Source organism: Gossypium raimondii, chromosome 13, assembly GCF_025698545.1.
Source record: "Gossypium raimondii isolate GPD5lz chromosome 13, ASM2569854v1, whole genome shotgun sequence".
NCBI classification, from domain to species: domain Eukaryota; kingdom Viridiplantae; phylum Streptophyta; class Magnoliopsida; order Malvales; family Malvaceae; genus Gossypium; species Gossypium raimondii.
Window position 1 is genome coordinate 7,209,670 of NC_068577.1, and position 12,713 is coordinate 7,222,382.

A 12,713-nucleotide genomic window follows, 5' to 3' on the forward strand; every position below is an offset into this window, starting at 1 on the left:
TTATATAAATATTTTCACCTACATTGTGGATATCCATAATCTTATTGGTAATGTTGTCTATTGAATTATCATCACAAGTCAAATCGATACCAACTTGATAAACAATTTGAGTACATTTAATATTCGATATATTTACCTATTTAAATTTTATTTTACTCATAATTTATACTATTTTTATTTGGCTTAAGGGTAAAAAAGCCCTTAATAAAAAGTAGAAAAAGAAATCAATTAAACCTCTTAAAAAGCATCGTAATAAGTCTTTAATGACAAAAATAATCAATTAAGTCATTTCGTTACAAAAATTGTTAGTTGACCGGTTTGATTATTAATAATATTAATGTTGCAAATGGTGTTGACTTTTTTTAAAAATTTAAAAAAAATATTATTTTAATTATAAAAAATTCAAAGAGAATGTCTCCTTCCCCCCTAGAGCCACCACCACATCCTTCTCCGTCTTCAGTTTGAGACTAGTATTGACATCATCTTTGGCTCCACCTTATCCAACAATGTCACAAAATCCTTGAAAAAATCAACCAATTCTCCACCTTCATCCAAGCTAATGAAAGCCACACAAGTCTTAAACCAGTCACTCGGCCAACTCAACAACACCAACAATGGGATCACCATTTTGGCACGATCGACACTTCTTTCTTGATCTAAAATCCACCACGTTGAACTTACTTTCCAACAAACAAAAAATGGATTTGATTCAATTCCATATAATCCCAACCTAACTATCTTTGGCTCAGTTTCAAACCATTAGAGAAAGTATTACTCAACAAAACCATTATCAACCCTTTGAGAACCCAATCTGGTGACAACGGTGACGAGAAATTCCCTCTCAACATCACCACATCAGGAACCACAGTGATCATTAAATAGGGCTAACTGTTAGAAAAAATAGATTTTTGGAAGCTTTGAGGTATATTCTTGATTAGTAAAGGTGGAAATTTAAATCATAAAATTTTAGTTTTATATTCTACCCCATGAGACCTTTACAACGGTATATCATCTGCTCAAAATGGTTAAGTGATGAATGAGAAATCGGTGCTCAAATTAAGCCACTTGTGAATTATGTTAAGGAAAATAGATAGCTTAGTGTTGGTTAAATATCAAGTGTGGAATATGATTATATATATGAACCAACTTGGTGGTTATTGAATGACTAAGCTAATGCTCTCTCTAGCGTGCAGAGGGTGCAAATCCAAACCTGCCTGGATTGGGGGCGCACGTGGGTGACGCGAAATCTTCGAATCGGTTGGGCCTTTCTAGGCTTGTGGATATTTTAGCATAATACATAATTTTATTTTTCCTCAACACAACTTATCTCTTCAAATTCTGTTTGGAATTAAAAGGAAAAAAATTAAATTGACTTTAATGACTCCTTCAATTCAGACGTTAATTTGGATTTTAATGGCTCTCCTTAATTCACGGACATTAATGGCTTCATTAGTCAAAATTTCCAAAAGTTCTTTTATTTTGAATTTTATTTAAAACCAAAATAATCTACAGGAAGATATACACTGAATTTTCTCTATTTTTCCTGCAAAAATTTCGAGATATTTTCCTTGCATATTCCGGACCTATTTTCGGTGATAGAAGAAAGCTAGGCTACAGTTCGTTGATCACTGCAGTAGTGCTACTGCCGTGCTCATCTCGTTGTTGTATCCTGGGAGACAATCGACCATCATTTCTCCAACACCAAAGGAGCGGCTGAATCTGTCTTAAGGAAACTGTGAAAACAGACCTCAACTACCATTAATAATTTGGTGAATACTCATGTTTATCTTTATCTTATCCTTATTTTTTAAGAGTTTAAGGTTGATGGAAAGTTTCTTTATGAATCGATTTATTTGAATATTTTTCAAGAAAATTAATGAGATAATTTTAGCTTTTAAATGAGAGTTTAAAACTTATCAAAACAATATTGGATGATTACTTGAAGAGGTTTATAAATAGGTTATTAGTCGACTTCTTCTTTAGCTATGTTGTAACACCCCCAACCCGTATCCCTCGCTGGAACCGGGTTACGAAGCATTATCGGAGTTTACCGATCAATCAGACATAAATTTCAAATATGTTGTATCATATAATATTCATGTTTAAAAACAATCAAACTTATACTTATTGCCCCTTATTCGAGCCCTCGAGGCCCAAAATATGTGTTAGAAACAAATTGAGACTAATTCGGAGACTCGAAGAATTTTTTGAAAAATATTAAAAATTTTCAAAACTGTAGGGTTTACACGGCCATGTGGCCAGGCCATGTGACTCACAGGGCCAAGAGACACGGTCGTGTCTTAGACCGTGTGGGCATTCGAAGTAGGGACACACGGCTGTGTCCCAGTCCGTGTCTATACCCGTGTAACTCTCTGACTTGGATCACACGACCAAGCCACACACCCATGTGCCAGACTGTGTACCCTTTTGAAATGGCCTCGCACACCCGTATGCTAGCCGTGTGTCTCACACGGCCCAGTCACATGCCCGTGTGTCTGGCTGTGTAGACTCAAAATATTCCTTAAACAACAAGTTTACCCTTCCCTGTAAGCTTGGACACTAAGTAATTCAAAAATCATTCGTTTAACCAGTTCAAAACACAATCAAACACATTCAAATCATGTCAAAACAATCATCCTAGGTGCCTAACCAATATACCCTTATTGGTACCACATTTATATCATTAAAGCATTATTCAAGTCCAAATTATAAACATACCTAATTTAATCCATTTTGCCTAGTTTATGAATATTTAAACATCAATTTAACATGCCATAATAAGACTTCAAAAACAAACACATGTTTATATGTATATACCAAATCAAAATTAAACTTAAAACCTCATTTACAATCAAACCACAAAATAACTATTATTTAGACACCCTAGGTACATGCCGACACATTGCAAAAGGATAAACATCACCACGTTTGAGTTCGACATCGTTGTTGAATGCTGGATTGACGATCAAAATTGAAGTACCTAATCTGCGCATGGAAAAAAAACCATACGCTGAGTAAGACTCAATGGTATTTCTATAATTCGAATGTTCAAAGACAAAACAATATAATAGGCACAATTAAATTTTAAGCACAATTGAATATTTAAAACCCCATTTATTATACAATAACATTAACCATTCAATACTCAAAACATAAATACATTATTTTATACCATATTCAATTCTCATCACTTGCTATATAATAGCTTTTCACAATTTGATCCACATATCATTTGAAACAATAACAATGTCCAATTCATGAATACATGATTCATATGTCTCATTTTCATGTTTCAATTCACTATCCCATTTTCAATTCACGTACAATATCATCCAATATCAATCATAGTACCGTTTTATTTAATTATCCCTATTAACACGACTCAGACTCAGACAGATATATGGATCCAACCAACACACTAGTTTGGCACCCAGTGCCTCATCGGATAATTCGAAGTAGTAAATTGACACCCAATGTCTCATCGAATAAATCCGAAGTAGTAAATTGACACCCAGTCTCATCGGTTAAACTGAAGTAAATTGGCAACCAGTGCCTCATCGACTCGAAGTTGAAGAAATCCTGAACTCTTCCAATCCTATGGCATGCTATCTATATCTGACTCAGTCCGATACAGTTAATAGGGTTCCAATTCACTTTCCAAATAAAACAAATATCCAATATCATATTTGCACATCTATATATTCATAATATATATATATATATATATATATATATATATATATATCAATTCAATTCAATCCAATTCAATCAACTTTAAATCAATTCAATAGTCAAAGTGCCATATACTCACCTTAATCACTTACCATATACATTAATTTAAAATACAACAATTAACAACTAGGTTCGGATTATAGAAATACAAATCAGAAATTCCGAGCTATTCGATGTCGACTTTATCTTTCCCCTTTTTAGTCGAGGATTCCGGTACGACGTTAGCTATGAAATTAAAACAATTAAATTTCATCAATACAACAAAATTCAATTCATATTGAATATTTCAATTTTTACTCAATATTTGCCTAAATTCCAATTTAGTCCCTAAACTGAGACTAACTTTATTTCTTTACAATTAATCCTATATTTTCATACTAATTTCACTTTTAACTAAATTTAACTCCCTATTTTCACTTAAATCCCTAAATTTTAATTTTTCACAATTTAATCTCTATTACTCAAAATTTACAATTTATTCTACAATTTAATCCTTTTTCATTTCTAACTTTTAAATCTATCAATTTAATCCCTAATACTAAAATTATTCAACATTAACAACATTTAAAAACTCAATCATTGCTAACAGTTTAATATAGGTCGGATAGTACTTAACACGAAATTTAAAAACATAAAATTACAAGAAAAAAAAGTAAATTGACCAACAAATTGAACGTAGAAACTTTAAAACCCTTTGCGTCTGTTTCCTTCTTCTTTCTCTTATTCTTTTCTTTTCTTTCTTTCCTTTCTGTTTTCGTTTTGGCTTTTTTTTTTTTTATTCATTCATTTACTTATTTTGTTTTATTATACATTAGTTTATTATTATTATAATATAATATATATACTTATTAATTAAGTAAACATATTTTATTATAATATATATTAAATTTATAAATATCTTACCTTATGCCTCTTCATTAAAGAACAATGACATAATTGTTTCTTAAATCCCTTTAATTTTTCTTTAATCTATAATTTAAATTTTACCTTTTATGCAATTTAGTCTTTATACCTAATTACTCTTAATTCATGCAAATTCACTTAACCAAAACCTAATTAATTGCACAAATAACTTCGTAAATATTTATAAAATAATTACAAGTCCGGTTTACGGTAACGGAGTCTCGAAAATGTAATTTTCGACACCCGTGACTATCGGGTCGTTACACATGTAGGGTGTGTTTAGATACTCATTATTTGGAATTTTTTACGAAGAGATATTGTATGTAATGTGAGGTATTTGGGGAGAGTGATTTGTAATAATTGGGGTCGGTATTGGGGCTGCAATTAATTTTTTGTGTAAGGTTAGATTGTGCTTAAGCAAATAGGTGATTCAAACGATTGTTGACCAAAATCATTTACTGAGCAAGGCTCCTAAGTAGGATTGATGAATCTAAACTGTGTTAATAAATATTGTGTTAACAAATATTGTGTGTGAATTAGACCTGCCCATGGGCCGGGCGGCCCGGCTCGGCCTGACGGCCCGCCCGAAATATGGGAGGGTTCGGGTAAAAATATAGGCCCGAAATATGGCCTTGGGCAAAAAAATGAGGCCCGTTTAAAAATGGGCAGCCTCGGCACCACTTTTTGGCCCAGGCCGGCCTACGAATATAATAAATATATATTTTTTATTTTTATTTTTTAATTTTAAAATACTTTTAAAATGTTTTTTTTTATTTTTTTATTTTTAAAATATTTTTTTAATGTTTATTAAAAAATGGGCCGGGCCAGGCTCGGGCTTATGATATTTTTCCCGGGCCGGGCCTGGGCAAAATTTCATGCCCATATTTCGGGCTGGGCTGGGCCCGGGCCTAGGAGGCGGGCCAAAAAAATTTTTTGGGCCCAACCTGAACCCGGCCCAGCCCGGCCCATGGACAGGTCTAGTGTGAATGCTCTTTTTGTTTGGCTCATTCTTCACTTTGCATTTAATTTCTTCTGTTTGATTAGAATGAAACTGTTTTTCAAGTTAAATTGAAAATTTTTTTAGTGTTTTTTTAATTTTTATTATGGTTTAAATTTGTAATTTATATAATATTTTTATCATATAAATAGTTATGTAACGAGAGTTAATTACTATGAAGATTGAATTTTGAGGCGCTTTATTTAATTTTTTAAAAATTTAATGTTAGATATTTTACAATATTTTAATAATATTTTTGTAATTATAATAATTTCTTTTTACTTTTTTAGTGATGTGGTATGCGTTGTTAATAGTTAATAATGGTTTCTATTAATGGAAAGGTTTAGTTGATTATTTTTTGGTCAAGACTCAATAGGGTACATTTTTAAGGGCTCAAATGATTTTTTTCATTTTTACTAAGGATCTTTTGAACCGTTAAGCCTTTTTAGTTTCAAATATTATATTTTATTATTTATTATATGTTATTCACAAACACACCCATTCTATCTAAAATGTGGTTTCCACATGCATACGTGTGTGATGAAATTTCTAGTCAATATAACACCATTTTACATTTATATGTTGCATACACAAATAACTATATTTATCTCATATAAAAATAAATTGATATATTTATTTTTTTGAAAGTGTATAATTGAATTATAATCAAATGCTCATGTATACATTTGAATCACCATCAGAGTTTCACATGAGTAATTGCACCATCAAAGTTGATACATACACAGATGGGGTGAAATTTATTAAGTTTCATTCACCGAAGCTACCAAATTTCAAGTTTGAAAAATCAGTTGACTTGCGATGACTTTTTGGATGAGATCCAAGAATTTGGGGTTGAGATGTCTTAATAGAGTTCGAAGATCTATTTCTTACGTTTGAAATGCATTTTGAATCACTTGATTTCGAGTTTGAGAGCTCAAGTTATGACCATTTTAGTGAAGACTACGCAAGCAAAATTTATGGATGGGATTATTATGGGAATTACAAGTTTTTGACTTTTAATTCGGGTTTAAATCATATTGGATTCCATTTTTAGACTTAATTTTTATTATATATGAGCCTAATATTGCATTGATTAGATTTTGTTATTTATTTATTACGAATTTTGGATTTTTAAAAACCAATTTTAAGTTGTTTAGGAGTTTTATGTTTTTTTAGTCAAACAAGAAAGTTTAGTTTAAAACTACTTCTTGTTTAAAATAGTTAGAGTTTCATTATATTTAAGAGTTTTATTTTGATGTAATTCACAAGTGTTAGTAATGCAAAAGAAAAGGCCAAATCCCACATTGGTTGGGGAAATGCTTCTAAAAACAGTTTAAATATAGTCTTACTTCTTACTTCTATTGAGTAATTGAGACTAAGGCCCAACACATGCACGCTATTGCTTACTCATTTGTGTCTGTGTCCATGTTGACACGTGTTTACGACGCATGTGTTTCTTTTTGAATAAAATTTTTATTTTTATTTTTACGAAAATTATCACTTCAATTTATAAACTGCTACAATTTTGATTTGATCATGTGTTTTTTAGGGAAATAGACTCTTTAAATTTATCATTTTATCCCTTTAAATTTACCATTTTTCCCTTCAAAAAATCTTATAAATACTTGAGTCATTCTCCTTATTAAATACACAACAATACAGAGATCACTTTTTTCTCAAAGCCTCTCTTTTCTCATTTCTGAAAACTTTTTCCAGTCAATTATTCCGATCAAGTTTTCAGTCTTGTTTTCCTAGCCTATTTTCCTAAATTTTTTTTATAAGAGCAATACTAATTGGGTTCCACCTTTTTTATTCGGGTGTACGAATATTGAAGTCCTGTGTTAACCTTGAGGGGCGATATCCACTATACGATTACACCTATCAAGGCAGATTTGCTTCTAAGGCAGTAATTTTTCCACGACACAGTAATCATTTTGTTTATTTATGTACAGTTTATTCTTTCCTATTAGTGCTAACAGTTTGTTTTGTAATAGTATCTTTCCAACAGCAAGCCTATATAAAGGTCTGTTCATTGTTCATTAGATACATAATTGTTTTCATTAATAAAATTTCAACACCAAGAGTTAGTTTATTTGTGTAAGATTTCTTTATTGTGATTTTTAGAAGTAGCTTTATTCTTGATTTTCTTTAAGGAGTCATGAGAATTCAATCTTCATCCTTTATTTGTCACTGATTATTTCTTGAAGGGTTGATTAAAATCATTAATTGAGTTTGTTAGGGTTTATATCTTAAACGGTTCAAGTGAACACTTATCTATCATATCCATCAGTTTACTCGTTCCATGAGTCTTTTTTTCTCAAGACAAACAATTTGTATACGATCTTGGTCTATTTACTTTTTTATAAAAAATTAACATATCAAATCTCACAGTGAACCACAGATTATGTATAATTTTATATTTTTCTTTTTATTTTAGTTACATATTTTCATTAGTAATACTAAAAATATAACTATATATTAAAGCTATCTCGATGCATGGTATAGCTTAATTTAATATCGAAGATAGCTAATAATATTGTGCCAAATCATTTGTGTCATTAAAATTTTTAATAATGGTAATTATGGTATTCTCAAAAATTAAGAAAAATATATTAAGAGTTAATTAAGATATGTTTGCAAAAACAATAAATTATGTGGAGAAATAGAGCAGATTATTAGTAAATTTTGGTGGCAAAAACAGAAAGCCACGAGGGGAATACATTGGTGCAGTTGGAGTAAATTAAGCACGCTAAAGGAGGACGGTGGGATGGGTTTCAAAAATTTGTCCGAATTTAATGTGGCCCTTCTCGCAAAACAGGCTGGCGTTTATTGGAGTATCCAGATTCATTATTAGCAAAGACTTTAATGGCTAAATATTATCCAAGCACATATTTCATGCAAGTAGAGTTAGGAAGTTACCCTTTGTATACCTGAAGGAGTATTTGGGCAATAAGGAAAGTCTTGCAAGATGGAATGACTTGGAGAGTTGGTAATGGTGAAAGCATATCAATTTGGCAGGATGCTTAAGTCCCTGGATTGGAAAAACAAATAATTCTGGAGTCAGTCAAGGATAATAATGTAATCAGAGTGGCAGATTCAATTGATTTGAATTCAAGACAATAGAAGAAGGAAATTATTACCAGACTATTCAATAACAATGAGGTAGAGGCAATCCTGGGCATCCCTTTGGCAAAACAATCGTGCGAAGATAGAAGAGTTTGAAGTGGTGAACCAACAGGGGAATACACAGTACGGAGTGGATACAGAAGTTTATTGAAGAAAAATACAAACCCAAAAATAGCCAACAATGAAGATACAAGCAAAGAATATTACAACAACCTTTGGCAGACAGATTTGCTAAACAAGATTAAAATTACAAATTGGAGAATATACAACAACTATATTCTTATGTTTGGAAATCTATACTACAAAAGAGTCAATAATTCGGCGTTGTGTCCGAAATGCAGGGAGGGAACAAAGACTTTGGAACATGCGATTAGGGACTGTACTGCAATAAAGGAAATCTGGTCAGAATTAGGGTTTAGTATGTTAGAGGAAGCATTAAATGAGAATTTACAGGCATAGATAAGGAAAAACAAAATGATGAACTCCTTTTTTATGCCATATGGGCGATTTGTGTAAAATAAAATGATGAACTCAATAGAGAAATGCAACACAATGCAATATGTGTTTCTCATAACTTTGAAAGCAAACAACAATGGCTTTAAATAGCCTTACAAAAATAGAAAAGCTAAAAATAAGCTAACGTATCCCACTAACTTATGAAACTAAAAAACTGAAACAAAGACTAATTAAAAAACAATAACAAACCAAGATATGCTCCTAATAATTAGGAACTTATTCAACAAACATAAGACTTCTTCAACCTAACAAAACCCTCCCCTAAACTAAACATACCAGTTGTATGTTAGTTTATATCACTATAACTTCGAACGCCAAGTGCTTCTCTGAGTTTTTCGAATTGATCGAGCTTCAAGGGTTTGGTTATAATATCAGCTACTTGCTCACCAGTTTCGTAGTACTCCATGCTAATTGATCCATCAGATATAAAACTTTTTAGAAAGTGGAACCTTACATCAATGTGTTTACTTCTTCCATGAAAGACTAGATTTTTTGCAAGCTTAATGGTAGAGGAGTTATCACAAAGAATTTTGACTGATTTACTTTGGGTACCTTTAATTTGCTTCCAAATTCGCTGCATCCATACACTTTGACAAGCACATGAGGCAACAGCTACATACTCTGTTTCTGTAGTTGACGAAGTAACAACGGGTTGCTTCTTTGATGCCCAAGCTACTGCTCCTTCACTTAGCATAAAGACATAGCCTGAAGTACTCTTCTGATCACACAAATCTCCAGCATAATCACTGTCTATGTACTCCATCAGTTCATGTGTGCAAATCCTCTTGTAAAGAATGCCAAAATATGTGGTAGCTTGAACATATCTCAGAATTCTTTTAGCTACCAGCATATGCGCTTCCATTGGATTTGATATGAATCTACTGATCAGACATACACTGTACAACAGATAAGGTCTTGTGATTGTCATGTACATTAAACTTCCTACGATTTGCTTGAATAAGGTTTCATCGACTTGTGCTCATTCTTCCTCATTTGACAATTTGCTGCCAGAAACTATTGGATTCTTGACTCCATTGCAAGCCTCCATTCTGAATTTTTCAAGAACTTCATTGGCATATTTCTTTTGGTTGATGAATATCCCATTAGTGCCTTGATATACTTCTATTCCAAAAAAGCACTTAATCTCACCCAGATTAGTCATTTCAAACTCATTTTTCATTGAGTTTTTGAAACCTTGCATCATTAACAAATCATTACTTGTAAAAATGAGATCATCAACATAGAGACTTACAATCAGAATCTTGTTATCCTCACGCTTCTTGACAAACAAAGTGTGATCACAGCAGCTCTTTTCGAAACCTTCTTTGATAAAGTATCCTTCAATTCTGCTGAACTATACTCTCGGAGCTTGTTTTAAGCCGTAGAGAGCCTCCTTCAATTTGTACACTTTGTCCTCTTCTCCCTTCACTTCACAACCTTATGGTTGAGCGACGTATACATCTTCACTGAATTCACCATGTAGAAAGGAAATTTTGACGTCGAGCTGAAAGACTTTCCAGCCATTTCTTGCTACAAGAGCTAATACCATTCGAATAGTATCCCATCTTGTTACAGAAGCGAACACCTCATTACAGTCTATCCCCTTCTCTTGAACATATTCCTTGGCCACCAATCTCGTCTTGCACTTATCAATTTCTCCATTTTTGTTCAATTTTTTTCTATAGACCCACTTGACTCCAATCACTTTTACATCGGAGGGAGTTTTTACCCACTTCCATGTATGATTCTTCTCTATTGCTTCAATTTCAAGATCCATCGCCTTCCTCCAATCTTTTGATTTTACTACTTGTTCATAGGATAAAGGATCATCAGTAGATAAAAATAACACAAAGTTTTGTACCTCATCTTCTGGGATACCTTCCCCACTCGTGCACTCATCTAGATATGCTGGAGCCCTTCTTTCTCAAGTTTGAGGAGCTGCTACTTCATCATTGGAGAGATTTACTGCTTCACTTGAGGTAGAGTTCTCATCAGCTGAATCTTCGTCGTTTAAATTTGATTCATCTTCATCATTTTAATTCTATGATTCTTCATAGGTTTCTCCCCAATCTAATACATCATTTATGGTTTCTTCTTTTGTACTGCTCCAATTTCAACCTTTATTTTATTCAAAAACCACGTCTCTGCTGATGGTGATTTTCTTTGTCAGTGGATCAATCATTTTATAACCTTTGGATTTTTTGCTGTAACCGATCAAAACTTGCTTTTGGCTTCTTGCATCTAGCTTTTGTCTTTTTGCCTCGGGTACATAAACATTTCCAATGCATCTAAACACCCGAAAGTATTCAACATTGGGTTTGAGGTTACTCCAGCATTCTTCAGGGGTTTTATTCTTCAAACAGGTAGTGAGACTTCTGCTTAACACATGGCACGTCCACTTTACAACATCTGGCCAGAACATTTTCGGCATCTTTTTTTCTTCAAGCATGCATCTCACCATGTTGAGAATGACACGATTTTTATGCTCAGAAAATCCATTTTGCTTAAGTGTATAAGCTGTTGTAAGTTGCCTTTTGATGCCTTGTGCCTTGCAAAAATTTGAGAACTCCTCAGAGTTGAATTCTCCTCCTCTGTCTATTCTTAAACTCTTTTTGCTATATGATGCAAGTGAAATGGGGCCACAAATATCAAAGAGGATGAGCTGCAGTTGCTTTGTTGCCCTCCATTTACTCTTCTTTGGAATAGCTTCTCTATGTTGTTTTCCTACCATGCAGCTAGTGCATCTATTTGTTGGTGTTCTAATTTTAGGAAGCCCTTGAACCATCTCATTGTTATGCAATAATGCCAAATGTTTGTAACTCAGATGTCCATATTGTTTGTGCCAAATATCGCTGGAATCCTCATTGTATGATTGAAGTAGGAGGTTGATGTCATGAGAATATTTGTGGTGACCACAAACATTCTGTTGGCAGTCATTATACTTTCCATTATAAGCCCACGAGTTGGATGGTATATCTTGCAAGCTTCATGTTTGATCAGAATAGTGATGCCTTGATCTTGTAATTAACCTATACTGATCAAATTATTGCATAAATCAGGTATAAAATACACATCACTTACTGTTTGGACTTTTCTTCCAAATTCCAGCTTGATGTCCCATTTTCTTTTCACCATCAGTTTAAAGCCGTCCCAAGTTTTATCGAATGCTTGAATCCTTCATCATGTCTTATTAACCATTCTTTGTTTCTAGACATGTGATTTAAACACCCAAAATCGAGAAATCATACTCCTTCCCTTTTGTTTTACTTTGCATCTACTTATGCAATCAGCAACATCTCGTCTTCATCATCAATTTCTACATAATGACCTTTCTTTTCCCAATTGGGACATTCATACTGATAATTCCTTAAATTGTGACACTTGTAGCATTCTACAATTGCTTTATCTATACTTTGTCTACCACGACCTCTTCGTCTTC